Genomic DNA, 25,201 nt, shown 5'->3' with positions numbered 1-25,201 from the left:
CATTTTTGAAGAAATTATGTGAACACTTCATTCGTGATTTGTCGTAAAACCTCATGCGATGGGGAAAACGAAAGTAAGTTCTGAAATCAGCAGTACTGAAATATTAAGAATCACCTTTCAAACGTAAAACAGCTCGCAATAAGTTTTAATTTGTTAATCTGTGTACTGTCACGTTCTGTATTGCAAGGAACTCGCATATCCAGATACAGGATATGCCAAAGTAACGACTGATTTTATGAAACACATGTTTACTATAGGAAATATATGTACACAACAAGGGTACATATGAGGCACTGGATATTAGTTCAGCGTGGCCATATTGCATGTAAACACAAACCGACCGCCTTTCCTCCGTAGTTCCGATACCGTTCCGTAGTTATTAGATGTGATGCTGTTAACCGCCTCCACATTCCGATCACACAGCCAACTCAGGGTATTGATATAACAGTGTACAAAAGGGGCTTGATGTAACCTCACGAGAAGATGTCTAAGGTGCATAAGCTGTGAACCTATAACGATTCGTTGTCCAAATAACATGCGGCTAAGGTAATCTCGAACAATGGTCGTAAAATTTCACACGTGGATTAACGACACTAGCACTCTTTGGAATATTCTCTCTAGATACAAATGCAGTTTTCATGTTCTTTTCCTCATACACAGAAGATGAATCAGTATTCGTGTTTCTAACTCCCAAGGTAGTTAGCCGGTTTAGTTTTTGTTCTCTAGCATCATGTAGTCAGGGAACAGTACGCCGGCCGTTGTGGTCAAGCGGTTCTAGGCGCTTCAGTTCGGAACCACGCTGCTGGTTCGAATCCTTCCTCGGGCATGTATACGTGTGATGTCCTTCGGTTAGTTACGTTTATGTAGTTCTAAGTCTAGAGAACTGATGATCTCAGATGTTATGTCCAATAGTGCTTAGAGCATTTTGAACAATTTTTGGAACAGCAGGGTAAATAAAGCGTGAACGGAAACGACGTGTGATTGCTGCTCTTTACCACTTTGGAAATTACACCGCAGTCACAGCGATTTATGAAGGTCCTCTGGACCTTTAAAATGGCGGGACATGCTTCTTAATATGATGTGTGATCACCGCGGAAGACGCTTAAGGCTGTACAACGTGCGCCCATGATGATCTGTGGATTGATAAGGAATTCTTTGGTAGAGTGTTGCATTCCTCCAGCGGCACGACTGACGACTGCACGTTGACGTGCTGAAATATGTCACCAGAACGCATCCCACACATGGTCGATGGACGGACAGGCCAGTCCATTTGCTGAATATTGTCTCCTTCCTGGAGTTCCTCCATCTGCTGTGTTAGATGCAGTCGCACATTTTTGTCATCCTTAAAATAGAAGTCTGTGCAGAACACATCCCTCAAAAGATGCACCTGAAGAAGGAGTACAGTGTCACAGCACCGTTGACGGTTGAGTGTACCGTTTTCAAAAATTTGGTGGTCAGTACGACCATATAGCATTACCCGCAACATAACACCTGAACCACCAAAACGATCACGTTCGAAAATATTGCTGATTGCATTACGCACTCTCATACGGCGAGGGACGGAAACGCATTACACACCCTCATATGGCGAGTGACGGAAACGAGTAATGCACTTACTTCTCAACATTATTGTGATATGGTGCTCCTTCCCCAGGTTCGACTTTTCAACGTGCATTCGGGTCTGTTTTTATTTTGATGGATGACAGCGCACGACCGCATCGAGGAGCTTTTGGACGAGCGCTAGAAGATAGACGAACTGTAGCACCTCCACACGCACTAATGACCATCCAAAAGTTGTTGACGGCGCTGGTGGAGGATCAGAACGCCCTACCAGAAGGCCAAACTTCTGGCCACGATGAGAGCGCACTGCAAGTGTAGTCACTGACTTTGAATGAAAGTAGTATTTCTGTTTGTTTCATTTCGCATTCCTTTTAGTTACGGTACCTTCTGTACTATACTGCAGTAATTCTTTCTACGTATGGTCCATGTTCCACCAAGCTATGTTACTTCACAGTGACACATCATGCAAATTTCATTTTCGTCCTTTAGTTTTGCACACCATTGTAGATGTAGAAACATTCCAGCAATTTTAATAGTGCTTCCGCAACCGAAAGAGTGTGAGGTTAGGAGTCACCTCTGACTTTGGTATGAAATATTGTCCTACTTAGTACAGAGGTATTTGATACGTAAGCTCTTCGATGAAGTACTCATCGAAAAGGGCTCACATTTGACCCTGAGCCTTTCTTAACAAGAAATATAATACTACTTCAGGATGTTGTAAGCTACAGTTTCAAGTTAAATTTGCTTAAGGACGGAGGACGCCCTCCCATTTTGGATACGATACTGCATACTTACCTAAAATGAATTACACTACTGGCCATTAAAATTGCTACACCAAGAAGAAATGCAGATGATAAGCGGGTATTCATTCGACAAATATATCATATTAGAACTGGCATGTGATTACATTTCCACGCAATTTGGGAGCATAGATCCTGAGAAATCAGTACCCAGAACAACCACCTCTGGGTATTGAGTCAAACAGAGCTTGGATGGCGTGTACAGGTACAGCTGCCCATGCAGCTTCAACATGATACCACAGTTCATCAAGAGTAGTGACTGGTGTATTGTGACAAGCCAGTTGCTCGGCCACCATTGACCAGACGTTTTCAATTGGTGAGAAATCTGGTGAACGTGCTGGTCAGGGCATCAGTCGAACATTTTCTTTATTGTAGCCTATTGCGGTTTATCGCATCACGACATTGCTGCTGGCGTTGGTCGAGAGGCGATGACTGTTAGTAGAATACGAAATCGGTGGGTTCCGTAGGGTAATACGGAACGTCGTGCTGGATCCCAACAGCCTCGTATCACTAGCAGTCGACATGACAGGCATCTTATCCGCATGGCTGTAGTGGATCGTGCAGCCACGTCTCGATCCCAGGGTCAACAGATGGGGACGTTTTCAAGACAACAACCTCGGAGACCATGGCTGCGGTTACTCTCGACGCTGCATCACAGACAGGAGCGCCTGCGATGGTGTACTCAACGACGAACCTGGGTTCACGAATGGCAAAACGTCATTTTTTCGGATGAATCCAGGTTCTGTTTACAGCATCGTGATGGTCATAATCGTGTTTGGCGACATCGCAGTGAACGCACATTTGAAGCGAGTATTCGTCATCACCGTACTGGCGTATCACCCGGCGTGATGGTATGGGGTGCCATTGGTTACATGTGTCGGTCACCTCTTGTTTGCATTGACGGCACTGTGAACGGTGGACGTTCCATTTCAGATGTGTTACGACTCGTGGCTCTACCCTTCATTCGATCCCTGGGAAACCCTACATTTCAGCAGGATAATGCACAGCCGCATGTTGTAGGTCCTGTACGGGCCTTTCGGGATACAGAAAATGTTCGACTGCTGCCCTGGTCAGCACATTCTCCAGATCTCTCACCAACTGAAAACGTCTGGTCAATGGTGGCCGAGCAACTGGCTCGTCACAATACGCCAGTCACTACTCTTGATGAACTGTGGTATCGTGTTGAAGCTGCATGGGCAGCTGTACCTGTACACGCCATCGAAGCTCTGTTTGATAAGCCCAGGCGTATCAAGACCATTATTACGGCCAGAGGTGATTGTTCTGGGTACTGATTTCTCAGGATATATGCACCTAAATTGCGTGAAAATGTAATCACATGTCAGTTCAAGTATAATATATTTGTCGAATGAATACCCGTTTATCATCTGCATTTCTTCTTGGTGTATCAATTTTAATGGCCAGTAGTGTATCCCGAAATGTTTCTTTACAACTTCATCTCTTTTTCGATCTTCCCTTGTACATCGTTCCACTCTTCTCCTAAATCTCATTTCTTGAACGTGTATTCCACTTTTTGGTGCCTTGTTTTGCCCACGCTTCACTTTCATAAGCAAGGTTTAGTACTGATATTGTTTTATAAAACTGGAGCTGAGTTCTTGCCGTGCTTTATTCTGCAAAATTTTTACTGTGTTTCCACATATGGAAGTATATTTAAATAATTTTTGGTCAATGCCATGCTTATTTTCGTAAGTGGTGTCGCATCCTACGTATTTAAAATGTTTTTTGCTCCCAGATTTAATATTCAATACTATTTTAGATCTTACTGCTTGAATGCCCTGAAATGCCATCTTCCGACAAGTAAGTTGTAACCTAGGGCTATCCGCTGCAACATATTGACTCCCATCTGAATGTCATCTTCATTCTCTGTAATCAGAGTTATTTCATCTTCACATAAAATTATATTTAACCTAGAGCTACGATCTAAAAGATCTCTATTTTATGTTCAACATTTTCCAGTTGCTGATGTTGGAGAAGTACACAGTCTTGTCGTACTCCTTTGTTTGTGTCCTTTGGCTTTGCTTTAATATTTCCCATACCTATAACGATTTCGGTGTTTGTGTATTGACTCTTATTAGCATTTGTAAGTTGAGATGCATATCCTCGTCCATCCATGATATTACATAGCATTTCTCTGTTCGCTTTGTCGAAAGCTTTCTCAGCGAAATGGGTTTCTCTGTTGAGCTCTCGTCCCTTTTCTGTAACTTTTTGTAGTATAAAAACATTGGCAACAGTTGATCTTCCTTTCCTAAGACCTGATTGTTCCTCAAAGGTTAACTTTTCACCGATATTTTTCAGTTTTGCATTCAAAAGTTTGGCATATAATTTACAGGCTGAATCTAGGTATGCAGAATAATTGCTACATTTATTTTTGTCGCCCTTTTTGAAAATAGATATTACTTTGGCTCTCAGTCAGTCTTTTGATATCTTCTTATTTCTAAAACATTGATTAAATATGTGAAGAAGTCTTACATGTAGGAATAACCCTCTATACTTCCACAGTTTCATATTAATACCATCTAAACCATTGGCTTTCCTATTTTTTGTAGCTCTTAGAGTTTCCGTCGTTTCTCTCATATCAGTACCAACCAGGCCCTTTGTGTTATTTAGTTCTGGTAATGTCTGAGTTAAAGTATTGTCGTATCACAATTTTTTGTAATGAGACACCCAGTCGTTCTCTCCTATATTATTAATACGTATACGATCATTTTCTTGTCTGCGGACCATATTGGCGCGTTACAGATTGCCTTCGATACGTTTGCGTAACTCTGTTTACTGTAACGGTTTTCCTTTTACATTCACGCGTGTTGTTTTCGCTATCAGTTATTATGCACCCTTTACACACCGCCGAACGTAAGCACTCGATAGGGGCTATCGTGAGTCACTGCGTCGTTCGTTGATACAAGGACTTGTTACGCTGAGGTTCAACAAAGCGTAGAACACTGTACGCCCGTGCTGACGTCACAGGCAACACCATGAATTGTGATATGTGCGTGACGCATTTAGAGCGCGCGTGGAGCGAGGTTATCGGATATTCCCTGTCGACGGGCGAGCGATCGCCTGACAGTTACACGTCCTGACGCTGCTTTCCTGTCTGCGTCCAAGCCGCCCCTTCTACGTTTCTTGCTGCTGCTGTTTAAGTGCTCAAGGACGCCAAACATCTGAGGTCATCAGTCTCCCACTCACCCCGCTGGGCGGGAGCAGAGAATCCAATGTGTCTGCGTATAGAGTAAATTCTGTGTGTAACCAGGAGCAAGTGTTCTAAATGTTTGCGTAGCACTGCATTTCTTGACGCATGATTCTAAATTAAGAATTATGGCACAAAGTATAGGAGGAGAAATCCCTGGTCACACAGACATTCTTCCAGACGCAAATGGAATCACCTGCTGTGCTACATTTTAAGAAACGTCAGATTTCCTGTGGAGGGGCTTGTAGGAGCCAAATTTAATGTCGATTGAAGCCGGGTAGCACAAGATGTTAACTGACGAATATTCAAAAGAAGCCGTGGGTGAAATTAAGAGCAAAGGAGTGAACGTTAAGATTACAAGAGGAATTCCACTGTTAAACGTTGGGCAGAGAGCGAATAAGCGGCAAGACATGAGATGACATGATGTTCGCTAAGTAAAAAGACGGCAACAGAAAGAAAAGAGCACAGAAAATACGTCGTAAACAGTACCAATAATTGCCAAAACATTCTGTAACATACAATAAATAAGGTAGTATGAAAGTATCAATAGAAAACCATATTTCAAAAGACGAATTGTAAAAATGTAATAATGTTTTACTGCGTTTGTACAACCATGCCATTTTCAGCATGTTTTAGATTTAAAATACCCCACTGATCGTGGTGATGTTTGTCGCCGAAACTGGTTTGGGATAATAAAGAAATAAACGAATAACAAGGTGTTTTGCATCAAGGCGGACTCAATTTCTGATATTACCCTTAGATCACAGCCGTATGACCAAGATATTCTACGCCCCGTTTTGTTCTCCTTCGTGGCAAGCCACCCTGCGCTTACAATTTGCAAAAAATTTCAAGAGTGAGAGTTTCTACAGCTTGTCTTCGTGATAGCCAAGCCATACGTCGGCCAGCAATGGGGCAGGATCTCTTCTTAATTGAGAACGTTTGGGGCATGGTGAGGAGAACGCTCCAAGCATGCCAGAATTCTGACGATCTAAAGCGCCAATTGAGCAGAATTTGGCACGATGTCCCTCAGGTGAACATCCAGTAACTGTATCAATCAATAACAAGCCGAATAACTGCTTGCATAACGGCCGGAGGTGGGTTAATACGATATGTTCTTGTTCAGTATCTGAAGCTCTTTCGCTTGAATCAATCATCCAATTTTTCTGAAACTGTAATCAATTGTTTGTCTGTAACCATGTACACATCTACACATCTAACGATTTCCATCCCATTCGGATAACTGATTTGTGGTGCGTAATTTTTTCTTGTCTGTATATCATTAACTTACGAATATAAATGTGAGATTTTGCGCACTTTTACACATTTTTATTGCAGCATTGTAGTTATTTCTCGTTTATTTATTTAGCTTGTGGTATGACACTCTACATTGTAAACAGCATAAAGGAGAATATACATTGTTAAAATGTGGGATAGAAACATAATAAAATAATGTAAATTGAACATTGACATATAACAATAAATGTAAAATTATATTACAAAACAATAAGACTGCATAAAGTTCAGATTCCAGCACTTTCAGCAATCACGATTCTACAATCAGATTCTGCAGCCACTCCACAGATTATGGTGTTGCCCTCCGGAAGTCGTCATCAGTGCCGGTGAACGCTCTCAGTGGACACTCGCTGACGATGTGGCGGGTGGTTTGTTCTTTGGCACCACAGTCGCACCCAGGGTCAGGTCTCAAGTTCCGTCTGTACATCGAGGATCCGCATCGGCTATGACCTGTCCGTATTCTGTTCAGAGTCTCCCAGGTTTGCTTAAGGAGGTGAAAGCCCCCTGGTGGATGGTTGGGAGTCTCAAATAAAGTATGCCATCTTGGACCGGCTCTGTTTCTTCATTCCGTTTGCCAGATTTCAACGCCATTGTAGTTTTGGTTCAGAAGTTGCTGTGCAGTCTTCACAGAAGGATTTCTGGTTTTGAGTCTACTAAATACAGTAAGGTCCTGGTGGATTGGCAGGGCTGTATTACTGGAGATCTTTTTAAACTCCCTTAGGAGTTTGTTGGATCGTCGTATATAAGGCGGTCCGATGTTACTGAGTACTGCTAGCCAGTAGAGTGGAGTGGTTTTAATAGCTCCAGAAATTATTCCCATCGTCTGATTTAGCACCACATCTACTTTTCCCACGTGCGGGCTATTTAGCCACACCGATGCGCAGGATTCAGCTGTTGAGTAGAACAAACTTAGAGCGATCGTACGGAGTGTCTCTGCTCCAGCTCCCCAGGTCGTTCCCGCTAATTTGTGGAGTATGTCGTTCCGGGATTTCAGTTCTTCGGCCAGGTTTGATAGGTGTTTTTTTATAAGAGAGAGAGTGCGATCCAATGTTACGCCCACATAGTTTGGATGGAAATTGGATGCGCAGTGTCATTCAGAGATATCTGTAGAGGTGTTTTAGCCAGCCTATTATTTAGGTGGAAGCATGAGGTCTCAGTTTTAAGTGCGCTTTGGATTAGTTGCTAAACTAAAGTGGTGGTATTTCGACAAGCAGCTTGGCTATATGTTAAAGTGCTCATCTGCATCTACATCTACATGATTACTCTGCAATTCACATTTAAGTGCTTGGAAGAGGGTTCATCAAACCACAATCATACTATCTCTCTACCATTCCACTCCCTAACAACGCGCGGGAAAAACGAACACCTAAACCTTTGTGTTCGAGCTCTGATTTCTCTTATTTTATTTTGATGATCATTCCTACCTATGTAGATTGGGCTCAACAAAATATTTTCGCATTCGGAAGAGAAAGTTGGTGACTGAAATTTCGTAAATAGATCTCGCCGTGACGAAAAACGTCTTTGCTTTAATGACTTCCATCCCAACTCGCGTATCATATCTGCCACACTCTCTCCCCTATTACATGATAATACAAAACGAGCTGCCCTTTTTTGCACCCTTTTGATGTCCTCCGTCAATCCCACCTGGTAAGGATCCCACACCGCGCAGCAATATCCTAACAGAGGACGAATGAGTGTAGTGTAAGCTGTCTCTTCAGTGGACTTGTTGCATCTTCTAAGTGTCCTGCCAATGAAACGCAACCTTTGGCTCACCTTCGCGAGTTCCAGTCCTGGTGGAACCAAATTTTTAAACAAACGTGCATGTTGCATGTTTAGTGAGCATCTATGTGACGCATAAAATATAAAAATACAGAAAAAATTAATTTGTAATTTTTGTTAAATCATAAAAGATTGGTAATTAAGAATTTTTATTTGCAATCAAAACTGGATTTTTATGTGCAATGTAGAATTAGAAATAAGAATTAGTGTGTGTTCAATAAATTTTATATTTAAATGACATAGGTACTTGAACTGCATGGAAAAACCGAAAAAAATAATGACCAAAATGAGGCTCGATCTATTGATTACCAGTCTTGTGGACTTAATGTATTCTATGTTTTCCGAGAATGATCATAGAGCATGCACCTTTATTTAAAAATTTGATTGCACCTACAATCAAACTCAGGCCACCCACTTAGTGAACAAGCACTCTGCCACAGAGTCACACAGCTAGTCAAAAAATATGAACCTTATTTTAGCATATTGAATATGGTTGGAGAATTTCAAAGGTGATTTTCTGCTGTGGGAGACAGAATTTCTGAACTTAACATACCACAAATTTAAAAAAAAATTAGAAAAATCCAATTGCCATGTGAGGCAATACAGACCCTATGGTTTATTTCAGGAGATAGACTGAACCATGGACCTTGCCGTTGGTGGGGAGGCTTGCGTGCCTCAGCGATACAGATAGCCGTACCGTAGGTGCAACCACAACGGAGGGGTATCTGTTGAGAGGCCAGACAAACGTTTGGTTCCTGAAGAGGGGCAGCAGCCTTTTCAGTAGTTGCAAGGGCAACAGTCTGGATGATTGACTGATCTGGCCTTGTAACAATAACCGAAACGGCCTTGCCGTGCCGGTACTGCGAACGGCTGAAAGCAAGGGGAAACTACAGCCGTAATTTTTCCCGAGGGCATGCAGCTTTACTGTATGATTACATGATGATGGCGTCCTCTTGGGTAAAATATTCCGGAGGTAAAATAGTCCCCCATTCGGATCTCCGGGCGGGGACTACTCAAGAGGATGTCGTTATCAGGAGAAAGAAAACTGGCGTTCTACGGATCGGAGCGTGGAATGTCAGATCCCTTAATCGGACAGGTAGGTTAGAAAATTTAAAAAGGGAAATGGATAGGTTGAAGTTAGATATTGTGGGAATTAGTGAAGTTCGGTGGCAGGAGGAACAAGACTTCTGGTCAGGTGACTACAGGGTTATAAACACAAAATCAAATAGGGGTAATGCAGGAGTAGGTTTAATAATGAATAGGAAAATAGGAATGCGGGTAAGCTACTACAAACAGCATAGTGAACGCATTATTGTGGCCAAGATAGATACGAAGCCCACACCTACTACAGTAGTACAAGTTTATATGCCAACTAGCTCTGCAGATGACGAAGAAATTGAAGAAATGTATGATGAAATAAAAGAAATTATTCAGATTGTGAAGGGAGATGAAAATTTAATAGTCATGGGTGACTGGAATTCGAGTGTAGGAAAAGGGAGAGAAGGAAACATAGTAGGTGAATATGGATTGGGGGACAGAAATGAAAGAGGAAGCCGCCTGGTAGAATTTTGCACAGAGCACAACATAATCATAACTAACACTTGGTTTAAGAATCATGAAAGAAGGTTGTATACATGGAAGAACCCTGGAGATACTAAAAGGTATCAGATAGATTATATAATGGTAAGACAGAGATTTAGGAACCAGGTTTTAAATTGTAAGACATTTCCAGGGGCAGATGTGGACTCTGACCACAATCTATTGGTTATGACCTGTAGATTAAAACTGAAGAAACTGCAAAAAGGTGGGAATTTAAGGAGATGGGACCTGGATAAACTGAAAGAACCAGAGGTTGTACAGAGATTCAGGGAGAGCATAAGGGAGCAATTGACAGGGATGGGGGAAATAAATACAGTAGAAGAAGAATGGGTAGCTTTGAGGGATGAAGTAGTGAAGGCAGCAGAGGATCAAGTAGGTAAAAAGACGAGGGCTAGTAGAAATCCTTGGGTAACAGAAGAAATATTGAATTTAATTGATGAAAGGAGAAAATATAAAAATGCAGTAAGTGAAACAGGCAAAAAGGAATACAAACGTCTCAAAAATGAGATCGACAGGAAGTGCAAAATGGCTAAGCAGGGATGGCTAGAGGACAAATGTAAGGATGTAGAGGCCTATCTCACTAGGGGTAAGATAGATACCGCCTACAGGAAAATTAAAGAGACCTTTGGAGATAAGAGAACGACTTGTATGAATATCAAGTTTTCAGATGGAAACCCAGTTCTAAGCAAAGAAGGGAAAGCAGAAAGGTGGAAGGAGTATATAGAGGGTCTATACAAGGGCGATGTACTTGAGGACAATATTATGGAAATGGAAGAGGATGTAGATGAAGATGAAATGGGAGATATGATACTGCGTGAAGAGTTTGACAGAGCACTGAAAGACCTGAGTCGAAACAAAGCCCCCGGAGTAGACAATATTCCATTGGAACTACTGACGGCCGTGGGAGAGCCAGTCCTGACAAAACTCTACCATCTGGTGAGGAAGATGTATGAGACAGGCGAAATACCCTCAGACTTCAGGAAGAATATAGTGATTCCAATCCCAAAGAAAGCAGGTGTTGACAGATGTGAAAATTACCGAACTATCAGCTTAATAAGTCACAGCTGCAAAATACTAACACGAATTCTTTACAGACGAATGGAAAAACTAGTAGAAGCCAACCTCGGGGAAGATCAGTTTGGATTCCGTAGAAACACTGGAACACGTGAGGCAATACTGACCTTACGACTTATCTTAGAAGAAAGATTAAGGAAAGGCAAACCTACGTTTCTAGCATTTGTAGACTTAGAGAAAGCTTTTGACAATGTTGACTGGAATACTCTCTTTCAAATTCTAAAGGTGGCAGGGGTAAAATACAGGGAGCGAAAGGCTATTTACAATTTGTACAGAAACCAGATGGCAGTTATAAGAGTCGAGGGACATGAAAGGGAAGCAGTGGTTGGGAAGGGAGTAAGACAGGGTTGTAGCCTCTCCCCGATGTTGTTCAATCTGTATATTGAGCAAGCAGTAAAGGAAACAAAAGAAAAATTCGGAGTAGGTATTAAAATCCATGGAGAAGAAATAAAAACTTTGAGGTTCGCCGATGACATTGTAATTCTGCCCGAGACAGCAAAGGACTTGGAAGAGCAGTTGAATGGAATGGACAGTGTCTTGAAAGGAGGATATAAGATGAACATCAACAAAAGAAAAACAAGGATAATGGAATGTAGCCTAATTAAGTCAGGTGATGCTGAGGGAATTAGATTGGGAAATGAGGCACTTAAAGTAGTAAAGGAGTTTTGCTATTTGGGGAGCAAAATAACTGATGATGGTCGAAGTAGAGAGGATATAAAATGTAGGCTGGCAATGGCAAGGAAAGCGTTTCTGAAGAAGAGAAATTTGTTAACATACAGTATTGATTTAAGTGTCAGGAAGTCATTTCTGAAAGTATTCGTATGGAGTGTAGCCATGTATGGAAGTGAAACATGGACGATAAATAGTTTGGACAAGAAGAGAATAGAAGCTTTCGAAATGTGGTGCTACAGAAGAATGCTGAAGATTAGATGGGTAGATCACATAACTAATGAGGAAGTATTAAATAGGATTGGGGAGAATAGAAGTTTGTGGCACAACTTGACCAGAAGAAGGGATCGGTTGGTAGGACATGTTCTGAGGCATCAAGGGATCACCAATTTAGTATTGGAGGGCAGCGTGGAGGGTAAAAATCGTAGAGGGAGACCAAGAGATGAATACACTAAGCAGATTCAGAAGGATGTAGGTTGCAGTAGGTACTGGGAGATGAAAAAGCTTGCACAGGATAGAGTAGCATGGAGAGCTGCATCAAATCAGTCTCAGGACTGAAGACCACAACAACAACAACATTGGATTAGTCGGCATTTCCTGAAGTATTCAGCCATCAATTCCAGATATCGGGTGAGAGTTTGTCCAAGAGCAGTCGTATTAGTATGTTGGCAGCAAGAGGGATGTTATCTGCGTAAATAAATTTTCTGGATATCAGTGCCTTGCCTCACATCTGATAAGACTTTTCTCCGTTACATATAATCATCCACCAGAAAGCAGAGCCGAAACTGGAACTAACAGAGTGTTGCGTCTCCTGTATTGTCATGTATATAAGGAACCTGTCCAACAGATTTTTCGGGAAACGTCGATACACATTTGTGATTAATGTTTCTTTCTCCGATCAAAAGCAGTCCTCGTTGCCCCTTTTTATTTCTTCCCTCGAAATACGAAGAAAATGAACGCTGATTTATGGTCAGTTAAACTTTTTCCCTGTTTGTACAGTGTAACAAAATTGAGTTCTACGTTGTGAGTTGTGATTACAAATTTAATAAAAAGATATTTAGCTTATTAAATTCGTGTATAATGCGTTAATGTAGGATTGCGGGCCTTCACCTATATGAATAAAATGTATCTCGGTTGTAAACAGTCTCAAATTAGACAGCGTAACCAATGAATCCGTTTGAGTTCCCATTATCAAGCCGACAACAAAGGTCGTAAGTTCAGAAAATGCAATAATATTCAGATCTTCGTCATATTCCTTATTTTTTCCTTCATCTGCCTTTGGCTGGTTTATACGAACTGTCGCGAATTCTTCTCCTGTACCATTCCAGAGCGTCAGTTGCACTCAATGTCCTCAATTATTTGTTGCATATTTGTTCCACTGTGTATGTTACCCTCTATAGCAGGGCTTCCCAAAGTGGTCAATATCGACCCCTTGGGGTCGATATCGGTTTCCTAGGGGTCGACATAAACGAAAACTGATTTTGGGAGTCGACGAGGTCTAAAAATCGACCCCTATTAAATTAACACAAGTTCTTATTTAAAACTTTCAAAATAGCTAGGTACTGTATTGTTAATTAGTGTTACGTGTACTAAGAATAATTAATATTTTTGTAGGAAATAGCATTGTTGTAGTAATGTAAAGTCTCAAGTTCGTACAAGATGAAAACTCGGCAGGTCTGTGTGGACAAGTTTGTGCAAGATAATGAGTTCGAGCGTACGTCTTTCAGGCGCGTTTTGACTTGCTCTCTATTTGACGTTTAGGCGATTTAACACGAACGAATCCATGATCATGATCCAATTGGTACCTTAGTAACTAGGTATTTTGCATCAATAGGAAAAAAACATAGGCCCCCTTATTCACAACAGTCTGCTAACTTAAAGCATTGCTAATTCTCACTCTGTCTTCTTCTATTGACCTAAGTCAGAATGAAAAATAACACTCTGTAGCAGCTGTTTTAAGTTAGCGGACCATTATGAATAAGGGGGTTGATCTTAAAAGTAGGTAATTTGGCCATGGGGGTCTGAGGTAACAGTTCATTTTGGAAAAGGGGTCACTTGTCCAAAATAGTTTGGGGATCCCTGCTCTATAGTTTCCTCTAGTACCATGGAAGTTAATCGTTGCCTTAGCACATATGCTATAATCCTTCCTCTCAGTAATTTACACATGTTCCTCTCCTTACAGATTTTTCGGAGAACCTCGTAATTTCTTATCGGTCCACCTAATTTCCAAAATCCTTCTATAGAACCTCATACGCTTCGATTCTCATCTTGTCCGCTTTCTCCACAGTCCGTGACTGCAGTGCTACAAGTGTATATTTTAAGAAATTTCTTTCACAAATTAGGATCAGTGTTTGACACTAGTAAATTTCTTCTGACTAGGAATACAGTCTATGCCTGTTCTACTCTGCTATGTCGTCTTCGTTTCGTCAAATATGCCTTATTTTGCTTCCCAAATCGCAATATTCTTTACTTCATCTACTTCGCGGTCCCAATTTGATAAGCTAATCACTAATCCCAGTTCTGCTATTCCTAATAACTTTTATCTCTTCTAACCTGTGTGTTAGTCTTTTCGTCACATTAACCTACAACCACTATAAAATGTTTTTCATATCCTAGTCATTGTCTGTCGCTGCTATTTCTCCTCGCTAATGCTCCTTCGTGCGAAACATTCACTAGTCCTGTATGATGTGTCAGATGTCCTACTAACCGACCCCTTCTTCTGGGAAGGATCATCCATAGAATAATTCCTTGACCTATGCTCTTTGTTACATCTTTCTTTGCTTTACATCTACATCTACATCTACATCTACATGGATACTCTGCAAATCAGATTTAAGTGCCTGGCAGAGGGTTCATCGAAGCACCTTCGCAATTCTCTATTATTCTAAACTCGTATAGCGCGCGGAAAGAATGAACTCCTATATCTTTCTGTACAAGCTCTGATTTCCCTTATTATATCGTGGTGATCGTTCCTTCCTATGTAAGGCGGCGTTAATTATTCACTTAATTTTTCACATTCTTCAATAGCGCCATATTTAAATGCTTCCAATTTCCTCTCACCAGATTTCCCATGCCGAAGTTTTATTTTAGTGCAGTAGTATAATCTTCCTCCGTTTTATATGAATATCTGGTGTCAGTAGAGTTATTTAATTGAATAATGCTTTCATCCCCTGTTCAGATTTACTTGTGATATTTCCGTTGCTTCGGCCAAACTGTGTAATCGTACATTCCTTATAGGGGAATTCACCCACTCCTTCTGGCACTGTGTCACTCGAAACGTTGATCTTAAGCAAGGAATTTTTCTCTTACCCTCTGTTCTTCAATGCCAGCAATAGTACAGCAAGGTAGTCTTTGGTTCACTTTGCACTTGAACACTACATTAAAATGCTTGACACCACTAACGTCACAATCACAGATGGCGGCAACGTTGCACACAAACGTGGTACTGAACCATGTGATCCAACTAACATGTCAAGCCTCACTCCCTCTTATCAATGACGTCATCACCCTTGTCGATGATGCAATTATCAAGAATTCACAGGCCAGGCCACTTTTCTATGACAATGCGTTGGTGGTAAATTAAAAAAGAAATATGGACGAAACAGGCCACAAGTATGCATCCACTATGTTCAGTTCCAGCTGCTAATATTATCTGCTTTTAAAAAATGTATAAGCTCCACCAGAGTTGCGTAAATTGAGGCTATTCTATAAGAAAACCATCTCTCTCTCTCTTTCTCTCTCTCTCTCTCTCTCTCACACACACACACACACACACACACACACAATGTTCATAACATGAACTTACAGATTAAGCAACAGTTACGAATGATTTTGTATCATACTTCGTATTACGAACAATTAAAAATTTACAATTCAAAACATATTTTTTAGTCAAAACTGAGGCCTAAAATATGACAGCGGAATTTAAAAAAATGTTCCACGATGCTGTTTCGGTTTCTAAGTTTTTCTATAACTGTACAAAACACATGAAGGAGACATTTCAGGCCTAAATGAGGATAGGCATAAAAACACCCTAAACAAGGGTACAACGGCAAAAAACACGTACTTATGAACTATGCTTAAATTACTATGCTTAACAGATAAGTACAGAAACAAATAGCCAGTCTGAATAACTCTTCTGTAACTGTCAGCTAAGGTAGACCCGTGAACTGTAATCAAAACGTCTTCTGTCCCGGGTTCGATCCCCGCCAATGCCTAAATTTTGATAAATAATCAGCATTGGAGGCCGAAGACTTCCGGCATAAGAAGTCAGCCTCATTTTGCCAACGGCCTTGTCAAGGAGGGCGGAGGAGCGGATAGAGGTTCAGGGCACTCTCTTGTCCTAGGGGTGGGAAATTGCCCCTAAAGGCGGAAGAATCAGCAATGATCAACGACATGAGGATGCAGAAGGCAATGGAAACCACTGCATTAAAGACACGTAACGTGTATCCACAGGACATGTGGCCTGTAATTGAAGAAGGGTCATGATGATCTCTCCATTGGCAAAAGATTCCGGAATAGTCCCCCATTCGGATCTCCGGGAGGGGACTGCCAAGGGGGAGGTTACCATGAGAAAAAGATTGAATAATCAACGAAAGGATAAAGTTCTACGAGTCAAGGCGTGGAATGTCAGAAGCTTGAACGTGGTAGGGAAACTAGAAAATCTGAAAAGGGAAATGCAAAGGCTCAATCTAAATATAGTAGGGGTCAGTGAAGTGAAGTGGAAGGAAGACAAGGATTTCTGGTCAGATGAGTATCGGGTAATATCAACAGCAGCAGAAAATGGTATAACAGGTGTAGGATTCGTTATGAATAGGAAGGTAGGGCAGAGGGTGTGTTACTGTGAACAGTTCAGTGGCCGGCTTGTTCTAATCAGAATCGACAGCAGACCAACACCGACAACGATAGTTCAGGTATACAGGCCGACGTCGCAAGCTGAAGATGAACAGGTAGAGAAAATGTATGAGGATATTGAAAGGGTAATGCTGTATGTAAAGGGGGACGAAAATATAATAGTCATGGGCGACTGGAATGCAGTTGTAGGGGAAGGAGTAGAAGAAAATGTTACAGGAGAATATGGGCTTGGGACAAGGAATGAAAGAGGAGAAAGACTAATTGAGTTCTGCAACACGTTTCAGCTAGTAATAGCGAATACCCTGTTCAAGAATCACAAGAGGAGGAGGTATACTTGGAAAAGGCCGGGAGATACGGGAAGATTTCAATTAGATTACATCATGGTCAGACAGGGATTCCCAAATCAGATACTGGACTGTAAGGCGTACCCAGGGAGCAGATATAGACTCAGATCACAATATAGTAGTGATGAAGAGTAGACTGAAGTTCAAGACATTAGTCAGGAAGAATCAATACTCAAAGAAGTGGGATACGGAAGTACTAAGGAATGACGAGATACGTTTGAAGTTCTCTAACGCTACAGATACAGCAATAAGGAATAGCGCAGTAGGCAGTACAGATGAAGAGGAATGGACATCTCTAAAAAGGGCCATCACGGAAGTTGGGAAGGAAAACATAGGTACAAAGAAGGTAGCGGCGAAGAAACCATGGGTAACAGAAAAAATACCAGAATGAGATTTTCACTGTGCAGCGGAGTGTGAGCTGATATGAAATTTCCTGGCAGATTAAAACTGTATGCCCGACCGAGAGTCGAACTCGAGACCTTTGCCTTTCGCGGGCAAGTGCTCTACCAACTGAGCTACCGAAGCACGACTCACGGCCGGTACTCACAGCTCTACTTCTGCCAGTACCTCGTCTCCTACCTTCCAAACTTTACAGAAGCTCTCCTGCGAACCTTGCGGAACGGTACGGGCAGAAGTAAAGCTGTGAGTACCGGCCGTGAGTCGTGCTTCGGTAGCTCAGTTGGTAGAGCACTTGCCCGAGGAAGGCAAAGGTCCCGAGTTCGAGTCTCGGTCGGGCACACAGTTTTAATCTGCCAGGAAGTTTTAACAGAAGAAATACTTCAGTTGATTGATGAAAGGAGGAAGTACAAACATGTTCCGGGAAAATCAGGAATACAGAAGTACAAGTCGCTGAGGAATGAAATAAATAGGAAGTGCAGGGAAGCTAAGACGAAATGGCTGCAGGAAAAATGTGAAGACATCGAAAAAGATATGATTGTCGGAAGGACAGACTCAGCATTAAGGAAAGTCAAAACAAACTTTGGTGACATTAAAAGCAACGGTGGTAACATTAAGAGTGCAACGGGAATTCCACTGTTAAATGCAGAGGAGAGAGCAGATAGGTGGAAAGAATACATTGAAAGCCTCTATGAGGGTGAAGATTTGTCTGATGTGATAGAAGAAGAAACAGGTTCGATTTAGAAGAGATAAGGGACCCAGTACTAGAATCGGAGGACTTACGGTCAAATAAGGCAGAAGGGATAGATAACATTCCATCAGAACTTCTAAAATCATTGGGGGAAGTGGCAACAAAACGACTATTCACGTTGGTGTGTAGAATATATGAGTCTGGTGACGTACCATCTGACATTCGGAAAAGCTTCATCCACACAATTCCGAAGACGGCAAGAGTTGACAAGTGCGAGAATTATCGCACAGCTTAACAGCTCATGCATCGAAGCTGCTTACAAGAATAATATACAGAAGAATGGAAAAGAAAATTGAGAATGCGCTAGGTGACGATCAGTTTAGCTTTAGGAAAAGTAAAGGGACGAGAGAGGCAATTCTGACGTTACGGCTAATAATGGAAGCAAGGCTAAAGAAAAATCAAGACACTTTCATAGGATTTGTCGACCTGGAAAAAGCGTTCGACAATATAAAATGGTGCAAGCTGTTCGAGATTCTGAAAAAAGTAGGGGTAAGCTATAGGGAGAGACGGGTCATATACAATATGAACAACAACCAAGGGGGAATAATAAGAGTGGACGATCAAGAACGAAGTGCTCGTATTAAGAAGGGTGTAAGACAAGACTGTAGCCTTTCGCCCCTACTCTTCTATCTGTACATCGAGGAAGCAATGATGGAAATAAAAGAAAGGTTCAGAAGTGGAATTAAAATACAAGGTGAAAGGATATCAATGATACGATTCGCTGATGACATTGCTATCCTGAGTGAAAGTGAAGAAGAATTAAATGCTCTGCTGAACGGAGTGAACAGCGTAATGAGTACACGGTATGGTTTGAGAGTAAATCAGAGAAAGCCGAAGGTAATGATAAGTAGTAGAAATGAGAACGGCGAGAAACTTAGCATCAGGATTGATGGTCACGAAGTCAATGAAGTTAAGGAATTCTGCTACCTAGGCAGTAAAATAACCAATGACGGACGGAGCAAGGAGGACATCAAAAGCAGACTCGCTATGGCAAAAAAGGTATTTCTGGCCAAGAGAAGCCTACTAATGTCAAATACCGGCATTAATTTGAGGAAGAAATTTCTGAGGATGTACGTCTGAAGTACAGCATTGTATGGTAGTGAAACATGGACTGTGGGAAAACCGGAACAGAAGAGAATGATCTGATGAACGGAATGCTCTAGACGAATGTTGAAAATTAGGTGGACTGATAAGGTAAGGAACGAGGAGGTTCTACGCAGAATCGGAGAGGAAAGGAATATGTGGAAAACACTGATAAGGAGAAGGGACAGGATGATAGGACATCTGCTAAGACATGAGGGAATGACTTCCATGGTACTAGAGGGAGCTGTAGAGGGCAAAAACTGTAGAGGAAGATAGAGATTGGAATACGTCAAGCAAATAATTGAGGACGTAGGTTGCAAGTGCTACTCTGAGATGAAGAGGTTAGCACAGGAAAGGAATTCGTGGCGGGCCGCATCAAACCAGTCAGTAGACTGATGACCAAAAAAAAAAAAACTGTCAGCTGCTGGAAGAGAGCAACTAATGTGTGATGCCTAAAACATGTATTTTAACCCTCCAATTAATTAACACAACACTATTTACATGTCAGATTTGATACAAAATACGTGTCACTGGAAATAACGCGCTAACCAGCCAGTTGAGAGTTTATTTTTAGGCCTAATGAAGCTACGACTAGAAGGAAATTTCTGAGAAATTCTTGAACATTCATCGATCGGGACGACTGTGTCAAGGCTCTCTAAAACGTTGCAGGAAGTATTTCCTTAGTTTCCCTAATAAACTACTAAATAATACCAAAATCTAATTGTAGTGCTCCAAAATTCGAGATGAAAACACGCGACATTCGCAAAGTTATAGGAACTGACACAGCCCTAATCTTTGGATGTTAATTTGTCAAAACTTCTTTTATTTAAGCTAAAGGCGACACCAAATTCAACCAAAAATTGTAGAGACGTCCATGCTAGGGTATTAACTATATCTCACACTATGAAAATTATGTCATCTTCTGGCGACAGTGCTAATTTATCCTGTCATACCGTGTCAGTTATATGACACTTCGATGAAATTGCATATTGAACAGCAGTAATACGCAATCACATTGGTAAGATAAAAGGGTTACTATGTTTATACTACTTTGGGTGTCTTTGAAATTATTTAAAAGCACAGTAACCCTCTTACCTATATGAATGAGTGTTACTACTGTTCAGGGTAAACAGTAGTTTAGCATATCTCCCATCTCGTCCTCACCTACTTCCTCTTCTCTTTTTCTCTTTTTATAACATTATCCTCAAATTTGTTTCCTTGTATTGGACCTCTATATATTCCCTCCATTTTCATCTTTCCTTCCGTTTCTTATCACTGTTTTGCCATCTGAGCTCTTTGTTGAATCCTGCCTAGTCGTCGAATATGGGTGTCTAGGAAAACTGTTTCCCGTATCACTAGACAACAGTTCAACCAAATCTTATTGATGAGTCTTATGACGAAAAGTAGTTTACAATAACTACCTTTGAGAATTACATAGATGTGTCGCAAACAAAGTGTGACATGCAAAATTAGCAAGGTTCATCAGTATAAACACTCTTGATACAAGCATATTGACTAGTCTTGAAGTTACTCTTGAACTGGGCCGGGACCAGTCGGACGCGGCGCTTATGTCCCCTCCGCTCAGAGGCCGCTGTTGTCGGGGTGTCGTCCTGGAGAGGGGTTGGCCAGCGTGCGATTGGCTGACGTCTCGTCACAGCCATCTCCCCTCTATAGTTCCCGATTGGCGTGCTGGCGCTTGGCTTTACACCATAAGGGTCTTGATATTCATACAGTTGCTTTTCTTTTTTCTAAAGGTCTTTTCATTTTTATATAGGCAGCATCTATATTTCCCCTAGTAAAACATGGTTTTACAGCCTTGCATTTTCCCTATATCTATTCCTGCTTTGACTTCTACTGGGCCTTTTTCTTTTTACCTGTATGACCCTCTACTGCTTTCACTATTTCACCTCTCAAACCTATCCGTTCGTTTTCAGCTATATTCCTTTCCCTTGTGCAAGTCAAACGTCATCTAGATTTTCCTTTCAAATTCTCAGTATTCTCCGACTCTTTTAACTTACCTATGTCCCATCTCCTTAATTTCTTCCATTTTTGCAATTTCTTCAGTTATGGCATGCAGATCATAACATCTTCTTTCATAACTCTTAAACCAAATATTAGACATGATTAAATTATGCTGTGTGCAAAATTTAGGAAGCCGGCTTCCTCTGTCATTGCAGGCAGCTATCGCAATTAAATTTTCGCCTCCATTAACTATCACAATAATAGTCTTTGCCTCACCACATATTCTTTCAGTATTTTCATCATCTGCGGACGTTGTTATCATTACTGTCGTTGGTGTTGACTTCGTATCTATCTTGGTTATAGCATTCCGTACAAATGCGACGACGGCGAAAGGAATATCTCCTAAAGGAGCGCGAGTGTGAAGCAAACTGTGGCATTTAACTTTCTCGAAATTTACTTATTATATTTCTTGTTAAGGTAGGTGATGGGTAGTATATGAGCAATATTAGACGTTCACCGAAAAGTTTCCATTTGAGATACGTTTGAATTAACCGGGGTAATATTTCACGCTGAAGTCAGTATCGGCTGGTAACCACATAAATCGCCAACGGTTCGTTCACCGGCCTGTGTTTACTGGAGCGTTTTTGCTTGAATTGTCGTATAATTTCATTGCTGTCGGTTTACACTATTGATTATGAGACGCCCTGCGTATTTCAAGCACGTGACGATAATCTTAATGTTATGAGGGGAAACGGTATTGTAGAATACAGAGTGGTTTTAGTTCGTTGCACAGAGACATGAACTAAAATGGTTAATTCTGCTGATGATTGATAGGTCAACAACAGTCAAGATCTCTGAATTCGTAATGTCTGTGGTTCCATCCTTTTGAATCGACGTACCTTGTAAGTGTTCACTCAAATGAGAGCATGTAAAGTTCTGGAACGTTTCCCAAGCAGTAGCAGAGGGCACACATGTTGTTAGCCATTCTGAGACGATCCCATCCTCCTCGTCGTGGAAAAGTTTGGCGCCGCCGTCGTAAACTTCTTCGTCGTCGTGAAGTTCTTCGCCGTCCGCATCTCCCTCTCTCTTTCTCTCCCTCCACCCCACCCCCCCCCCCTCTCTCTCTCTCCCTGCTGAGTGTGTCTGTTTTGGCTTCATTTTCTATTCATTTTTTAAATCTTAGACAACTCCTCTGGGCAACTGAAAGAGGCCGTCACAAAGAAAAATAATAAAATTTTGACATAGTTTTGCTTCTAAGTCCAATATCATTCTGTTTATACAGCGGAAGAATGCTAAACGGTGCATCACAGAGGAAAAGATGAATCTAGACTACGCTACAAAGGCATAGCCATAAAATTTCTGACCAAGTGGCGCTTTGTGGTCTTTCAATATCCACAGTGATGAATAAGTGATGGAATAAACTTTAGGAATAGGAAAAACAGGAGTATGCACATGTGTATCCGAAAATTGTCACCGAGTGTGCAACAAAGCAGGCGGTTTTGATACATTATACTACACCACACATGGGATAAATTTTTTCGTGTGCTAAAGATGGTCAGCACGGAGGCTACGAGATACAGAGCTAGCGAGCACATGCCGCATCCCTGATCTGCACCCTTTTGAAAAGTTGTAAGCTGTAGCGCAATACGGTTGCAGGCAACATGGAAATGCTGTTCAAGGAACGGCACAGTATCAACTGGTTCAACATAAACTACACTTTTCACGTGCTTCTTCGAGTGAAAATCATTAATCGCAGCATCTTTCACAACCAGTGCTTTCAAAGCTGTCTGCAAAGCTCTTCATACAGATCCTGGAAAATGAGTGGAAAGGTTTTGTGCATCGGGTGGTGTGTCATGGTAAATTGATGGAAACGTTTTCTGAATAGATTTGCATTGTGTATCAGGGTACGTGGCTCGCCGAGTTGGTGCAGCCCCTAAAGCGTTACTATGTGTTTGACACTAGACGAAAACCATCTCTTTTTGCTCCTGGAACATATAGCCAACCATTGTGCTTCGACGTAACTGAAATAACTCTAGCAACAACACGGGGACCAAAATAGATGACTAGCGCCAACTATGTCGCCACTTATACTGGTATATAAATTAAATAGCATGTGTTTATTCAGCAATTATTAATCGCAGATTTCACGTAAACACATTGACTTGGACTGTTTTGTATATTTTCTTGTCATGAATCACGTCTCCAAGTTGCCTCCCTTACTTGATATTCACTTTGCGTAACAAATCTCATCATCACTCCACAACTTGTTATATAACTCCAATTATCTCCAAACTTCCATCTTTAAATATAGATCGCATGAACAGTCAGTAACTGACTCCTACTGAATGAGGTATTTCATTAAAATTTCGATTACACATATCATATAGGCCTAGTCCTTAAAACTTCATTGCTTGACATACCTGATTCTCACTAAAGTCATCTGTATCTCCGTGCACGTTAGTGACAGTTGCGTAATTTACGTTCTCTATACAGATACGAAAAGTTAAAACGCAATCAGTATAAATGCCATACAATTTCTTTCAAATGGCTATACAAATAATAGTGACTGTTACTGATAAGTTAACTACTGTATGGTTTCTCTGAAATCGTACGCCTCACTCTTTGTGCCAAAACCGTCACCTCAATTGCGTTATCTATCCCGCCATCTCTTCCCTCGTGCTGTGATACCATATATCAGGTGGGAAAAATATCCGAAAAGACGGAAATAGGTCGCTTGTTCTATTTTAAATACATGGAAAATCTCATATGGGGAATATCTATATGGCGAGGGTATGACATTTATCATAAAGTAATAGGAAAAAGTATTCAGATATTGTAGGAAAAATTCAAATTACTTTTGATAATTTAAATATTCCCTTCATCTTAAAGTTTTCATCGCCGACTCCAACACGGAGTAGAGGACAGAGAGTGCCGAGGACTGGTTGTGGAGGGTGGTGGAAGTACGCAGTTTGCTTGAAAATTGCTAACACACTAGATACATTCTGTTGCGTCACTTTCCTTTATTTTGCTGAAATTATTCCGAATTGAGAATTAGACAGTCACGTTGAAAGTTTTGGTTTTCGAAAGTTATATGCTGAAACTGTGTGTAACTGAACTTCTCGCTGGCAATCTGAAAACTGTCTGACTTCTAAATTCCGATTACAGATTTTGATCTAGAATCTGTGTAGCTACCCTACATCTGAAAATAAACTTGTGAGTCTGTGTAGCTACCCTACTTTTGTACTGTGCAGTACATCCGCAATCCAAGCTGCTGATTCTGCCCTCTCTTCGCTACCCTACAATTACCGCTGCTCAAGACTGCGACTCAACTGTTACCTACTTACCTGCCCGAGCTCTTCTCAACAATGTAACCTCTGGAAACTAGAGAATTTGTATCGCTGATGTGTTCACAATACAAAGATATTTAAAGTGGCAACATTCCAATTAAACTGGAAATTTTCATTATATTTGCATTCACAGATGCACCAAATGATAACATACCACACAAACTGAGATTTACTGCCATATCACTCAGTGTATAAACTTTTCAATGAGTAGGCAATGTAGCACCTCTATGGTGATAGGAGCCTGTTCGCGGTATATCCACACATTGAAAACATTTAAACTGTTGCAGCTGCGTGAGACACAATACCCAACACTGAAATGTAAAAATTAAACCCCCTTCCCACTGACGAGCCGGAATACTACCAAAATTTAATGGAATATGTGAGATAATTTAGAGCTGTATAATGTATTTCACCGTGGTAATCTTTAAACGTGGTGCCTGTTTGTTTCAGAGCCTGTAGCACTGGTGACGAATCTGCAAGTACATCCC

General features: G+C 41.2%; 1 non-coding gene across 1 annotated transcript; it reads left to right on the top strand.

The window, feature by feature from the left end:
* Positions 1-17,837: 17,837 nt before the first annotated feature.
* On the top strand, positions 17,838-17,912 carry Trnap-agg. Its single transcript has one exon. It is a non-coding gene; the product is annotated as a tRNA-Pro (tRNA).
* Positions 17,913-25,201: the final 7,289 nt, after the last annotated feature.

This window comes from Schistocerca americana, chromosome 3 (assembly GCF_021461395.2).
Source record: "Schistocerca americana isolate TAMUIC-IGC-003095 chromosome 3, iqSchAmer2.1, whole genome shotgun sequence".
Lineage (NCBI taxonomy): Eukaryota > Metazoa > Arthropoda > Insecta > Orthoptera > Acrididae > Schistocerca > Schistocerca americana.
The sequence above is the reverse complement of the archived record's forward strand: the minus strand, read 5'-3'. Positions and strand labels throughout refer to the sequence as shown.